We start from the raw sequence: 14,949 nt of genomic DNA, 5'->3' as shown, positions 1-14,949 counted from the left end.
TACTAGAATGTACTGTCGGATTTGAGAATTACGTTGAAATCGCAATTCGATTATTTCAAGTTATAATAATCGAATCTCGATTTTAACTTAGCACTGCTATATTCCATATTCGTTAATTCTAGCCTAATATAGAATACAGCAGTGCTAAGTTAAAATCGAAATTCGATTTTTATAACTTGAATTATTCGCATTGCTATTTCAATAGGAGAGTAGCCTTTAAGTTAAAATCCAAATTCGATTATTATAACTTGAAATATTCAAATTGCGATTTCAACATAATTCTCAAATCCGACAGTACATTCTAGTATATGGAGTCGTTCCCATGGTGATGGGGACGCTCCATGAGCATGGAATATAGCATTACTAAGTTAAAATCGCCATGCGATTACTTCGAGTTATATTAATCGCATGGCGATTTCAACTTGGACCTGGTTTACTATATGGTTGGCTTCAATGGCTTGGTAGAATTAGCGAATATGACGAATATATTCGTTATATTCCACAAAAAGAAGATAACGAAGTATTCTGCATCTTAGTTTTAGCTACTTATTCGTCAACTTCGCTAATTCTAGCAATCATATAGGAAAGTTGACTATAGAGACAGCTAAGTTTAATTCGCTATGCGATTATATTACTTTGCTTTTTTTTTTAAATAAATAGAACAATTATAATACCTGATAATTATTATAATTATACAATTTATTTAAAAAAAGCTGTCATATATTCGCATAGCGAATTAAACTTAGCTGTCTCTATAGTAAACTTTCCTATATGATTGCTAGAATTAGTGAAGTTGACGAATAGGTAGCTAAAACGAAGATGCAGAATACATTCTTTATCTTCGTTTTGTGGAATATGACGAATATATTCGTCATATTCGCTAATTCTACCAAGCCAACCATAGTAAACCAGGTCCAAGTTTAAATCGCAATTCGATTAATTCAAGTTATAATAATCGAATTTCGATTTTAACTTAGCACTGCTATATTCCATATTAGGCTAGAATTAACGAATATGGAATATAGCAGTGCTAAGTTAAAATCGAAATTCGATTTTTATAACTTGAATTAATCACATTGCTATTTCAATAGGAGAGTAGCCTTTAAGTTAAAATCCAAATTCGATTATTATAACTTGAAATAATCAAATTGCGATTTCAACGTAATTCTCAAATCCGACAGTACATTCTAGTATATGGAGACGTTCCCATGGTGATGGGGATGCTCCATGAGCATGGAAGTCGGCAGAAGCGGCACCGGGCTTCAGGAATCCAAAGGACAGGTAAGAACAACTTTAGGGAAGTGGGAAAGAAAAAAATATAACAAAAAAAAAAAAAAGAAGAATATTCGAAATATCGAATTTATATCACTGTATTCGAAATATTCGCGAATTAGCGAAGTGCCGATATTCGCGAAAATAATTCGATATTCGAATATTCGCGCTCAACACTAGTGGTGTATAGAGCCAAAAATGTTACAATTGTGTCAATGTCCCAATATTTATGGACCTGACTGTATATGTAAGAAATTGAATACACAATATTTCCATGCACCCCTTCCACCACAAAAAAGGGTACATGGTTCAATCTTCCTTTTCTCGTCGTCCTCCTCCATCATCATATCAACATGCTTATTAGGCTGCCCTTGCTCCTAATGTTTTAGAGGGTCAGCTCAGCAGCAGTCCCTCACCCCTAATGTTTTAGATAGTCAGATCATGTCACGGAAGGTGAGGGAAGGGAAGCAAACAAAACACAACAAAATTACACAAGACAGCAGGCTAGGCCCCCACAGCTAGGGAACAGGGAAAGGTCACCACCTGATAGTCCCTGAGGGGCTGTCTGGGACTGTAGAGGGTTATAGTATGAGGTCACAGAGAAGACTGAAGAAGGCCTTTAATCTTCTCACTCCCATTGTCTGCTGTGATCGTATAGTGGTTAGTACTCTGTGTTGTGGCCGCAGCAACCCCGGTTCGAATCCGGGTCACGGCATTTTTAGTTTTTTAAATTTTTTGTTGTCTAAAATGTACATAGGACAGAAGTATTAATCCCAGCAAAACTGCCATATGCGGAAATGTGTCCAAATCAATTGCAAGTGAAATTTGTTGTTTTTGTGCCATTTTCGAAAGTGGAAGCTGGTTTGTTAATAGCCACAACCAGCTTTATCACATTTCTTATTGTTTTTATTTTATTTATTTATTTTATTTTATGCACTTATATAGCGCTACTATATTCCGCAGCGCTTTACAGACATTAGCTGTCCCCTATGGGGCTCACAATCTAATGTCCCTATCAGTATGTCTTTGGAGGTTTTCATTTATTAATGCACGAAAAGCTCAAAAGATAAAAAATATACTTTTTTTCCCCTTTAAAAAAAAAAAATAATCGCCTTCACTAGCCTCCCCTAGTGGCAAATTACTGTTAACGGAGACTAACTAGTAGTAGATGCCATAGTTGTGGGGTGTGATGACAACAGGATGCAACAAGGCACCCTAGTGGCACAGGAAGGTTTTGGAGGGGTCCGTCTCCCCCTTTAAATAAATTCAATTCAATGTATGGAATACTTGTTTTAAAAGTAGCTCTTAATTGGTAGAAAAAAAACAACACACATGCCCCATGTGAGGATCGAACTCACGACCTTCAGATTATGAGACTGACGCGCTACCTACTGCGCTAACGAGGCAGTTGGACCCTTTGGAATCTAGATACAAAATGGACCATGTGTAGATGGAGGCAGAGAGTGGAAAAATATAATCCTTTGCCTACCCAGAAAAAATAAAAAAGTTATTTTCATCCCTCTGCTTCTATAACCGAGCAGAAGAATGGAAATACATGGCTCTGTTGTGAAAGCCCCTTAAACTGTATCATGCATTATATCAAAAGATCACCTTTTACAGCCCCTTGTGGGGCTAGCAAAAAGTTAAAAAAATTAAATTAAAAGAAAATCTAGTGAAAACATTTAATGGAAAAAATATATAATTACAAAAAAAAAATGTGTTTTTTTTTGTGTGGAATCAAATCTGTTCTGAATGGACCTGAAGAGTTTTTTTTTTTCTGTTTCTTTTTTCTTTCTCGATGGTCTTCAGGAGATGGGTGGGGGGGCTGCGGGTTTATGAGGGTCCGGGAGGTGCGGTGGGGTATGGGGTTGTAAGGGCAAAAATATGTTGATGTCAAATGTTGATATAATTTTAAAGAAAGTATTTATTAAAATAAAAAAAATAAAAAAAGCTCCAAGATAAAAAATAAAAAAATTTCATTAAAAATATAAAATCGCCTCTACATATTTCATATTGTTGCGTCAATAATGGACTACGCACTATGCACTTTGTAATTTATCCTGTATGGGGAACTTCCTTAAAAAAAATGCCAGAATTGCTGCTTTTTGCTTATTTGCTGCCAAAAAACAAACAAAATAAAGAGAGATCAAAAAGTGTTATTTACCCTAAAATGTTACCAACAAAAGATACAAGTCATTCTGCGAAGAGAAAACCCTCACAGAGCTCCATAGAACAGAAAATAAAACGTTATGGATTTTGTAATGCAGCAATGCAAAAACATTTTCTTATTTTTTTTTAAACGTGTTTTATTGTAGTAAAACGCTAAAATAAACTATATGTATTTGGTATCGCTGTAATCATACTGACCCAGAGAGTACAGTTATAATGTTATTTATGGCAAAAAATGAAAGTCACAAAATTTATAACATAAAAACTCAGTGGAGATATTGCTATTTTTTCCAGAAAGAGTTCACAAAAGTTAATCAGCAAGTTATGTGTACCCTAAAATGGCTCCATTAAAAACTATAACCAGTCCTCCGACAGCTACTTCAATGTCAAAATAAAAATACAAAATAAATTGCTTTGTCACTAGGACCCAAAACATGCAGGTCACTAAGGGGTTAAAGGGGCTGTCTGGGACTGTAGAGGGTTATAGTATGAGGTCACAGAGAAGACTGAAGAAGGCCTTTAATCTTCCCACTCCCATTGTCTGCTGTGATCGTATAGTGGTTAGTACTCTGTGTTGTTGCCGCAGCAACCCCGGTTCGAATCCGGGTCACGGCATTTTTAGTTTTTTAAATTTTTTGTTGTCTAAAATGTACATAGGACAGAAGTATTAATCCTAGCAAAACTGCCATATGTGGAAATGTGTCCGAATCAATTGCAAGTGAAATTTGTTGTTTTTGTGCCATTTTCGAAAGTGGAAGCTGGTTTGTTAATAGCCGCAACCAGCTTTATCACATTTCTTATTGTTTTTATTTTATTTATTTATTTATTTATTTTATTTTATGCACTTATATAGCGCTACTATATTCCGCAGCGCTTTACAGACATTAGCTGTCCCCTATAGGGCTCACACTATAAGGTCCCTATCAGTATGTCTTTGGAGGTTTTCATTTATTAATGCAAGAAAAGCTCAAAGATAAAAAATACACTTTTTTTGCCCTTTAAAAAAAAAAAAAAATCGCCTCCACTAGCGGCAAATTACTGTTGACGGAGACTAACTAGTAGTAGATGCCATAGTTGTGGGGTGTGATGACAACAGGATGCAACAAGACACCCTAGTGGCACAGGAAGGTTTTGGAGGGGTCCGTCTCCCCCTTTAAATAAATTCAATTCAATGTATGGAATACTTGTCTTAAAAGTAGCTCTTAATTGGTAGAAAAAAAACAACACACATGCCCCATGTGAGGATCGAACTCACGACCTTCAGATTATGAGACTGACGCGCTACCTACTGCGCTAACGAGGCAGTTGGGCACCTTAGAATCCAGATCCAAAATGGACCATGTGTAGATGGAGGCAGAGAGTGGAAAAATATAATCCTTTGCCTACCCAGAAAAAAAAAAAAAAATGTAAAAATATACATAATTGTTACGGCCTGCACAATAAAATTATCACCTTGTTTATCCCCTAACATTGCATTCAAAATAACGTGAAAATAGTTGTTTATTGCCCATTACATCTCCCTATAACGGAGCAGAAAAATGGAAATAATAATCCCCACTCTTTGACTCTCATCCCCAGAAGAGTTAGGACGTAGTCTAAAATATATTTTGCACGACTCCCTAAACCGAACAAAGTTGTCACTGCCCCATGAAAACCTATCCGGAATAGCGACCTTACGTTCAGGGCAGACTTGGTTCCCGCTGCCGTAACCCACCTCCTGTGGTCTCTGAAATTGTGCAACAGCCGTACGGAGGTCAGCTACCTCCATGGTCAGCCCCTGCATACGATCGACCAGTGCAGAAACAGTATCCATGGCTACACAAAGGATAATGTTTTTTTCGGCGGTTGATAATGTCATGGGTAAAGGGGAAGGGGAAAACACCAGGTACACACAAATGAAATAGACAACAGTCTAGGCTTCAAAAGCTAATGAATAGGGATGGTGACCTCCTAGTAATCACTAGGCGTTTTCCTATCTCCTGCCAGTATGAGCAGATCCCGATGGTCGAAATGCTCATACGCCGGATACTTATGCCCTGCTAAACTGACTAGCCCTAGGATAGGTAGCAGGAAATGAGACAGCTGGTTCCTTCCCAGATGAAGAAACCTGCGTCTCCCTGAGGCCTAGAACCAAAACACACCAGAGAACAACAAGCACAAAAGGCAACTAGTACTTAGCTTAGAGATGTATGGAGAAACAGGAGATCCAAGACAAACAAGATCAAGCAACTCTAAGAGGAAATATCAACCGCATGGTCAGCAGTGTGAGGCGGACCTAAATAGAGCTCATCTGCCACGAGGGTATCGAGAACCACGCCTGACTCCGTTTTACCCGGGGTCAGGAAGTCGCAGCGGTTAGCTGCACGCTCTATTTAAGATAGGGCTGTTTTCCTTATGGTAGCTTTCTGGGTTTGCTTTGCAAACCCTTTTGGCTCACTCAGGGATCCGTAGCTCCTTCTCCTCAGCTGTTCCTTGTCCAGCACTCCCAAACCTCCTTATATTCCTCTCTCACACTTCTCTGGTTGCCAGATATAGAGCTTCCTGCCTGGACATCTATTCTGACCTTCTGGAGCTGTGTTGCTGCGTTCTCTGGTAGTTGATCCAGAACGCTACCCTCCGGATCCCTGTTGGACCTTTTTGGTCTATTGTGGTCGCCCACCTGGGTTTATGTGTTTGTCTGTATTGTCTGTCCTCTCCCTGGTGTTTCCCTCTTAGTGATAGTGGTGCGGACTAGCGATCCCACCGGCCCGTTAACTATCTAGGGCTCATATTAGGGAAAGCCAGGGTTTAGGCACGTGATCGCCGCACGGGTGAGGAACCCGTCTAGGGACGTCAGGGCAGTCAGGTGCCAGCCGCAAGGTAAGTTAGGGGTCACCACCTTTCCCTCTCCCTTGGGCAAGGCTTTCCCTGTTTTCCTCCGTGTGGGTGACGTCGGCCATTACATCATCACTAATAACAAGCAACACCTGTGGAGAGGTGAGATCCTGCCAAACAAAAATATGCAAAGAGTAAAACAGAGAGACCTGTGAGATCTCACGTGCAGCAAGTCTATCCGATCTTCACACCTTTGTCACAAGAGGGGCCGTGACAGTTCCATACCGTACTGTTTCTGCTGCAGCTACTACTACCCCTACACTGCCACACATCACCTGCATGGTCCATCATGTTGCATACTGTACTTTTACCACTATTGCCACTACTACTACCCCTACATAGCCAAACATCTCCTGTCTTGTCCATCATGTTCCATCCTGTACTGATGCTGGTGGGAATCCTTCCCTACACAGGGTAAATACAACAAACCTGAAACTGCTTCTATAAAGGATATGTTTTTCATGTCTCTTGTAACCAGCCATTGCTTCTTCACTTTCCAGGGCAATCGGGCATAATGTCACTGGCACATGTAGTCATGGTGGGTATTTTTTCTTTATATGACACCGAACCTGTTGCAGTGATTTATTTATTTTTTGATCGCTTGTTAAAAAGCCATCTTCTGATACCACGTTTTGTATATAAACACCAGGAGACATCTGCCACCAAAAAAAAACATCATTTTAGACAGTTTTTATATTGGTTGTACAGATAAGCTCAATTTTGATAGGTGCAGTGTGCCTTTAAACAGGCAGTTTGTTACCATCCGCTACCATCTGTTTGCCCATAGCCATAAACCCTTAACCCCTTAAAGATTGGGACTATTTTCATTTTGGATTTTTCTTCCCCATGTTCCAATAGTCATAACCTTTTTATTTTTCCATTCACATAGCCATATGAGGCTTATTTTTTTGCGGGTCAAGATGCATTTAATTTACCATGTCTTGTATTGTAAAAAAAATATCTTTGTGTGAAAAAATTGAAAATAAAAACAGAATTCCGCCAAGTTTTTTGGATTTTAAATTCACATCGTTCACTATGCACTAAAAATGACATGACCTTCTTATTTTGCAGGATCCAGGCTGCCATGGCAACCGATCCGAGCCCAGTGATTTCACTGCGGGGGCTCTGATCAGAAGGCAGAGGGAACTGCATCCCTCTGGCTACACTCATAGGTGCTGCGATCAGTGCTGATTGCGGCACCTGAAGAGTTAAATGACGTGGTCGTGTGATCGCCGCTCCCCGTCAGTGCGGTCGGGTGGCCGCTGTATGAAACAGCCAGCACCTGCTCCGTATGGAGCGGGTTCACTGCAGAGGCCCGTCTCATACATTTGGGGTCGCATAACGCTGTAGATGTACGGCGTTATGGGGTAAGAGCTTGAAAGGGGTTGAATACAGTGTTAGGAGATCTCATACAAGATGTTTTAGGGCTATTGGGGAACTTTTGATTTGGACCAAATTGGTCATAACAGTCATGTATAGTGATGACATGGGCAGACTGTGACAGTGTACTGACCCTCTTGGAGAGTCATATAATTTGGGTTGGATTTGATAAAATTGTACGGAAGATATATGTATTTATACTGCACTGTATGGCGATATGAATGTGTGCATTGAAAGCATCCGTGTTTAGAACAATTGTAATATCTCAGTTGAATAATACACGGGTCCAGGTATCTTTTTGATCAGCTAACCTAATCAGCATAAGGTCCTGGTCTGTGAAGAATTTTTGGTGACCACCCACGGGAAGGTCCTTGAGTATGTAGTGAATAGTAAATCGGAGTGCTTTGCACACGTCATGATCAGTAGCAGGCAGGAAATGAAGTAATGAGGTGGAAAGCTGCTGCTGGAGCCAAATCCAGTATTTATTCCTGCGAGAACCAGTAGAGGTGATTGGTGCTGGAAAGGAGAGTATGTCACCTCAGAGACTAGCTAGTGAAACAGAATCTGACTACCACAGGGGAGTTGGAGCCAGAGCTGAGGGGTCGAAAGAAGCCACCTAGTCCATACACCATGGGATCAGCCAAGGCCTGTAAAAGATACAGAGACAGATACCATAACGGATCAGAGTGCGAGAGTGCAGTGGCTGTGAAGACATCCTGCAACCTGGGAGAACCTGTTAGAGACTGTGCAAGTTCATCCATTTACATTACTGCCACTCGAAGGATATTGGAGCCAGAATGTCAACGCCCAGGAGTTGGGTGCAAAGCAAGCCAGAGCAAGAGTGGGTTGGACAGTGTCATATTTGTCTCCTGCTAGTTAACCACTTTAACCCCGCTAGCTAAAACCCCCTTCATGACCAGAGCACTTTTTACACTTCTGCACTACACTACTTTCACTATTTATTGCTCGGTCATGCAACTTACCACCCAAATGAATTTTACCTCCTTTTCTTCTCACTAATAGAGCTTTCATTTGGTGTTATTTTATTGCTGCTGACATTTTTACTTTTTTTTGTTATTAATCGAAATTTAACGATTTTTTTTGCAAAAAAATGACATTTTACACTTTCTGCTGTAAAATTTTGCAAAAAAACGACATCCGATATATAAATTTTTCGCAAAATTTATTGTTCTACATGTCTTTGATAAAAAAAAAAATGTTTGGGCAAAAAAAAATGGTTTGGGTAAAAGTTATAGCGTTTACAAACTATGGTACAAAAATGTGAATTTCCGCTTTTTGAAGCAGCTCTGACTTTCTGAGCACCTGTCATGTTTCCTGAGGTTCTACAATGCCCAGACAGTAGAAAACCCCCACAAATGACCCCATTTCGGAAAGTAGACACCCTAAGGTATTCGCTTATGGGCATAGTGAGTTCATAGAACTTTTTATTTTTTGTCACAAGTTAGCGGAAAATGATGATTTTTTATTTATTTTTTCTTACAAAGTCTCATATTCCACTAACTTGCGACAAAAAAAATAAAAAATCTAGGAACTCGCCATGCCCCTCACGGAATACCTTGGGGTGTCTTCTTTCCAAAATGGGGTCACTTGTGGCGTAGTTATACTGCCCTGGCAATTTAGGGGCCCAAATGTGTGAGAATTACTTTGCAATCAAAATCTGTAAAAAATGGCCTGTGAAATCCGAAAGGTGCTCTTTGGAATGTGGGTCCCTCTGCCCACCTAGGCTGCAAAAAAGTGTCACACATCTGGAGAAGTTGGGGAATGTGTTTTGGGGTGTCATTTTACATATACCTATGCTGGGTGAGAGAAATATCTTGGCAAAAGACAACTTTTCCCATTTTTTTATACAAAGTTGGCATTTGACCAAGATATTTCTCTCACCCAGCATGGGTATATGTAAAATGACACCCGAAAAAACATTCCCCAACTTCTCCTGAGTACGGCGATACCACATGTGTGACACTTTTTTGCAGCCTAGATGCGCGAAGGTGCCCAAATTCCTTTTAGGAGGGCATTTTTAGACATTTGGATCCCAAACTTCTTCTGGCTCTTTAGGGCCCCTAAAAAGCCAGGGCAGTATAAATACCCCACATATGACCCCACTTTGGAAAGAAGACACCCCAAGGTATTCAATGAGGGGCCTGGCGAGTTCATAGAATTTTTTTCTTTTGGCATAAGTTAGCTTAGCGGAAATTTTTTTTTTTTTTTTTTTGTTTGTTTTTTTTCTCACAAAGTCTCACTTTCCGCTAACTTGGGACAAAAATTTAAATCTTTCATGGACTCAATATGCTCCTCAGCGAATACCTTGGGGTGTCTTCTTTCCAAAATGGGGTCAGTTGTGCGGTGTTTGTACTGCCCTGGCATTTGAGGGTCTCCGCAATCATTACATGTATGGCCAGCATTAGGAGTTTCTGCTATTCTCCTTATATTGAGCATACAGGTAATGAGATATTTTTTTTTTCGTTCAGCCTCTGGGCTGAAAGAAAAAAATGAACGGCACAGATTTCTTCATTCGCATCGATCAATGTGGATGAAAAAATCTCTGCCAAAAAAAAAAAAAAGGAGGGGAAAGGCGTCTGCCAGGACATAGGAGCTCCGCCCAACATCCATACCCACTTAGCTAACCAGATTTCTCCATTCACATCAATCGATGTGGATGAATAAATCATTGCCGGGATTTTTATTATTATTTTTTTTATATACAAAGTGTTTGCCAAAGCATAGGAACGCCGCCTCCTCCTCCTCAGCATCGTATGCCTTGGCAAACGTATCTTTTACTGCAGAGTAGAAATCTCGTCTTGCAGCGCCGCATACACCGACTTGCGTGTAATCTGACAGCAGTGCAATGCTTCTGTCAGAATGCACATCAGTGCTGCAGCTAGTCGATCGGTTGGTCCACCTGGAAGGTAAAAAAGAAAAAACCAGGCCGCAACGCAATAATTTTTATTAACTTTAGAACAGAACATATAAACTTTAACTTTTTGAACTAAACATTAACCTTTTTGCTTACTGGTGTGTTTTTTTTTTTTTTTACACCTTTATAGAACAAACATCTCCTTCCCCATGGGTCAATGTGCAAAGTGCAAATCGCCCAAAGATGTGGCGAAGTGCGTTATGCACTTTGTCCCAGGTGAAAGGAGACGTTTGCAGCAGCTGTATGTGAATGGGCCCTAATAGCCCTGTGTGCCTGTCCTGGTGAGATGTGATCCCTATGCTAGGTGTACCTGTGTGTGGTGCTTCCGGAAACACTCCCCTAAGCATAGGGCAGGGTGGTCAGGACAGTCAGGACAGAAATAGCGGGTGTCACGCCTTATTCCACTCCTGCTACAGACACGACATCTTTTTCGGGGTGACGGGTGGGTTGAGGTACCGGCAACGACATTGGGGAAATGTCGCTCGTGTAGACGGCTAACTACACTGGTGGATGGGGCCACGGAACCTCCTGGATACAGGAGGTTCTCGATGATCTCTTCCTGAAATTTGAGGAAGGATCGTGTTCTCCCAGCCTTACTGTAGAGAACAAAACTATTATACAGAGCGCATTGAATCAAATATACAGACACCTTCTTATACCAGCGTCTGGTTCTGCGGGAAACTAAATACGGAGACAACATCTGGTCATTGAAGTCCACCCCTCCCATGTGAAGGTTATAGTCGTGGACTGAGAGGGGCTTTTCAATGACACGGGTTGCTCGCTCAATTTGTATTGTCGTGTCTGCGTGAATGGAGGAGAGCATGTAAACGTCACGCTTGTCTCTCCATTTCACCGCGAGCAGTTCTTCGTTACACAGTGCGGCCCTCTGCCCCCTTGCAAGACGGGTGCTAACGAGCCGTTGGAAGCCTGCGCGACTAGTTCGCGCGGTGCCACAGTGCCAATCCGTTCTAGAAACAAATGCCTAAAGAGGGCCACACTTGTGTAGAAATTGTCCACATAAAGATGGTACCCCTTGCCGAATAAAGGTGACACCAAGTCCCAGACTGTCTTCCCACTGCTCCCCAGGTAGTCAGGGCAACCGACCGGCTCCAGGGTCTGATCTTTTCCCTCATAGGCACGAAATTTGTGGGTATAGCCTGTGGCCCTTTCACAGAGCTTATACAATTTGACCCCATACCGGGCGCGCTTGCTTGGGATGTATTGTTTGAAGCCAAGGCGCCCGGTAAAATGTATTAGGGACTCGTCTACGCAGATGTTTTGCTCTGGGGTATACAAATCTGCAAATTTCTGGTTGAAATGGTCTATGAGGGCCCGAATTTTGTGGAGCCGGTCAAAAGCTGGGTGGCCTCTGGGACGGGAGGTGGTGTTGTCGCTAAAGTGCAGGAAACGCAGGATGGTCTCAAATCGTGTCCTGGACATAGCAGCAGAGAACATGGGCATGTGATGAATTGGGTTCGTGGACCAATATGACCGCAATTCATGCTTTTTAGTTAGACCCATGTTGAGGAGAAGGCACAAAAAAAATGTAATTTCGGAAACTTGGACCGGTTTCCACCGGAAAGGCTGGGCATAAAAGCTTCCCGGGTTTGCGGTTAAAAATTGTGTGGCATACCGATTTGTTTCTGCCACAACTAAGTCTAAGAGCTCCGCAGTCAAGAACAGCTCAAAAAATCCCAGGGCCGAACCGATCTGAGCTGTCTCAACCCGAACTCCAGACTGGGCAGTGAAAGGGAAAACTACAGGTGCGGCTGAAGTTGGGGACTGCCAATCAGGGTTTGCCAGCACCTCAGGGATTCTAGGGGCTCTACGGGCACGTCTTTGCAGTGGCTGCGACGGGGTAACTACTGCACGTGCCACTGTACCAGCTTCAACTGCCCTTCTGGTGCTCGCTACTTCACCATGTTCTACGGCAGTGCTGGTACTAGGTCCAGGAAGGGCTGGGCTGCTGGTGTATGCCTCACCACGTAATCCGACAGCACCAGCCCCACTCTGCTGCTCTTGAAGCGGATCCTGCGCAACCTGCGGTCTAGCGACACGGGGCCGGGTACGCCTGGTGCTATCAGGGACCTCAGGCTCCTCGTCCGAACTTTGGGTCAGAGAGCCACTGCTTTCTACAGGTTCATATTCTGACCCGCTAGATTCATCAGATGAGGGTTCCCATTCCTCATCCGACTGGGTCAGAAGCCTGTAGGCCTCTTCAGAAGAATACCCCCTGTTTGACATTTGGGCAACTAAATTTAGGGGTATTACCTGAGACTACCCAAGAAAAAAAGCAAGCCTGTCTTACAAATGGGAGGCTAGCGAAGTACCGGAGGCCGCTGCGGTTGATAAAAAATATCAAAACTGATTTTTTTTATCGCCGCAGCGCGTGTAAAGGGTAATGCACGTGTGGGCGACTGATCAGGCCTGATCGGGCAAACACTGCGTTTTGGGTGGAGGGCGAACTAAAGTGACACAAATACTATTATAGATCTGACCGTGATCAGTTCTGATCACTTACAGATACTATAAAAGTACAAATGCTGATTAGCGATACGCTAATCGGCGAATAAGGGACTGCGGTGCGGTGGGCTGGGCGCTAACTGATCCCTAAACTAGCTAACCAAGGGGGTTAAACTATCCTAAAACCTAACAGTCAATACCAGTGGAAAAAAAGTGACAGTTTGCACTGATCACTTTGTTCCTTTCACTAGTGATTGACAGGGGCGAACAAAGGGGTGATCAAAGGGTTAATTGCAGGGGGGGTGATCTGGGGCTAAAGTGTAGTGTTTGGTGTACTCACTGTGAAGCCTGCTCCTCTGCTGGATCCAACCGACGAAAAGGACCAGCAGAGGAGCAGGGCAGCCATATAACAGATCATATTTACTAAAATGATCTGCTATGTGGCTTCTGATTGGATTTTTTTAAAATCAGCAACTTGCCAGCCACGATCATTGGCTGGCAGGTTGCTGACGAAATACTCCTTTAACTTTTGCCGGCCCGCGATGCGCATGCGCGGGCCGGCTGTGACCGAAATCTCGCGTCTCGCGAGATGACGCACAGATGCGTCCAGGAGGAATGAATCAACCACCTTCCGGACGCATCCGTGCGTTAGGCGTTCCGGAGGTGGTTAAAGAGACAGCAACCAAATCATTCAGTAGCCTTTCAAAGAATGTTGTAACTATAGGCTGGTTACCCCACATGAGTCAAGAAACAGCCACCTTAAAGGGGTTGTCCCCAAAAAATTATTCTACAGTTTTAGAACCAGCACCTGGATCTGAATACTTTTGTAATTGCATGCAATTTAAAATTTAGCATAGCCACTAAGTTATTCAATAAAATGTATCAGTATGGCGCCACCTGCTGTTTTTTTTATTTTATTCTTATTTCTTTGTCCGGCTCACTGAGATGACTGTATATGCTCAGTTCCATCCTTCAACTGCCTCCTGATCTGTGATAGAAATAGCTGAGACACGCCTCCTGAGCTGTGATAGGGAGAGCTGAGACACGCCTCCTGAACTGTGATAGGGAGAGCTGAGACACGCCTCCTGAACTGTGATAGGGAGAGCTGAGACACGCCTCCTGAGCTTCAGCAGAAAAGACACTCCCCTTGAGCTGTCAGCTTGATATAAATCTTGAGATTTCTGGATCCATGTGAGGTACAGGGCTGGTTCTAGCTTTGTTAGAAAGAGATTGCCATGAGGAGCTGACCGTATGTCTCACAGCTTTATTTAACTTTGTGTTCATGACTGCAGACAAGCTATGTGAACTTTTACTGTTGTGTTGTGTAATAACCTAAAAGAGCTGCTTCACTTGAATAGATTTGACTTGGGGCTACTCCTTAGGGCGTCTTCCAATTAGCTCCCCTGGTCTTCATCCTATAACTCCTGTACTGGGATCTAAACATCTATACAGGGAACCAACGAACCTCTTGTAGAAGTCTCTGTTCAAGTGACTGCTGACCCACAGGGGTCAAGAGACATCGGTGTGAAACACTGAGGGATCAAGAAAAAACAAAGCTGGCCTCAGCTTGTGTGAGAAGGAGATCCACGCTATTCCAGCGGGTCATCCCAGGCAGGAGAAGAGGGACGCTGGCGGGTCTGGACAACTAAAGACCTGGAACAGTGGAGCGGGTGAGCAATATATGCTCACTGGCAGGAGCGGAGCAGAGGTGGGCATGGATCGCCACCATTACAGTAGGGGTTAAGATGTTGATGACTTATGCTTAGGAGAGGTCATAAATTTCAGATCAGTAGGGGTCACCATCACCATTCAGCTGCTCTCAGCAGCTGCCAGCACTGGAACTAACACAAAATTAA

General features: G+C 42.6%; 4 non-coding genes across 4 annotated transcripts; 2 read left to right on the top strand and 2 right to left on the bottom strand.

Moving 5' to 3' along the window:
- The first annotated feature begins 1,915 nt into the window (after positions 1-1,915).
- On the top strand, positions 1,916-1,987 carry TRNAH-GUG. The gene has a single exon. It is a non-coding gene; the product is annotated as a tRNA-His (tRNA).
- A 618-nt stretch (positions 1,988-2,605) lies between these two features.
- TRNAM-CAU lies at positions 2,606-2,678 on the bottom strand. The gene has a single exon. It is a non-coding gene; the product is annotated as a tRNA-Met (tRNA).
- A 1,306-nt stretch (positions 2,679-3,984) lies between these two features.
- On the top strand, positions 3,985-4,056 carry TRNAN-GUU. The gene has a single exon. It is a non-coding gene; the product is annotated as a tRNA-Asn (tRNA).
- Positions 4,057-4,671: 615 nt separating this feature from the next.
- Positions 4,672-4,744, bottom strand: TRNAM-CAU. Its single transcript has one exon. It is a non-coding gene; the product is annotated as a tRNA-Met (tRNA).
- Positions 4,745-14,949: the final 10,205 nt, after the last annotated feature.

Source organism: Bufo gargarizans, chromosome 2 (assembly GCF_014858855.1).
Source record: "Bufo gargarizans isolate SCDJY-AF-19 chromosome 2, ASM1485885v1, whole genome shotgun sequence".
NCBI classification, from domain to species: Eukaryota; Metazoa; Chordata; class Amphibia; order Anura; family Bufonidae; genus Bufo; species Bufo gargarizans.
The sequence above is the reverse complement of the archived record's forward strand: the minus strand, read 5'-3'. Positions and strand labels throughout refer to the sequence as shown.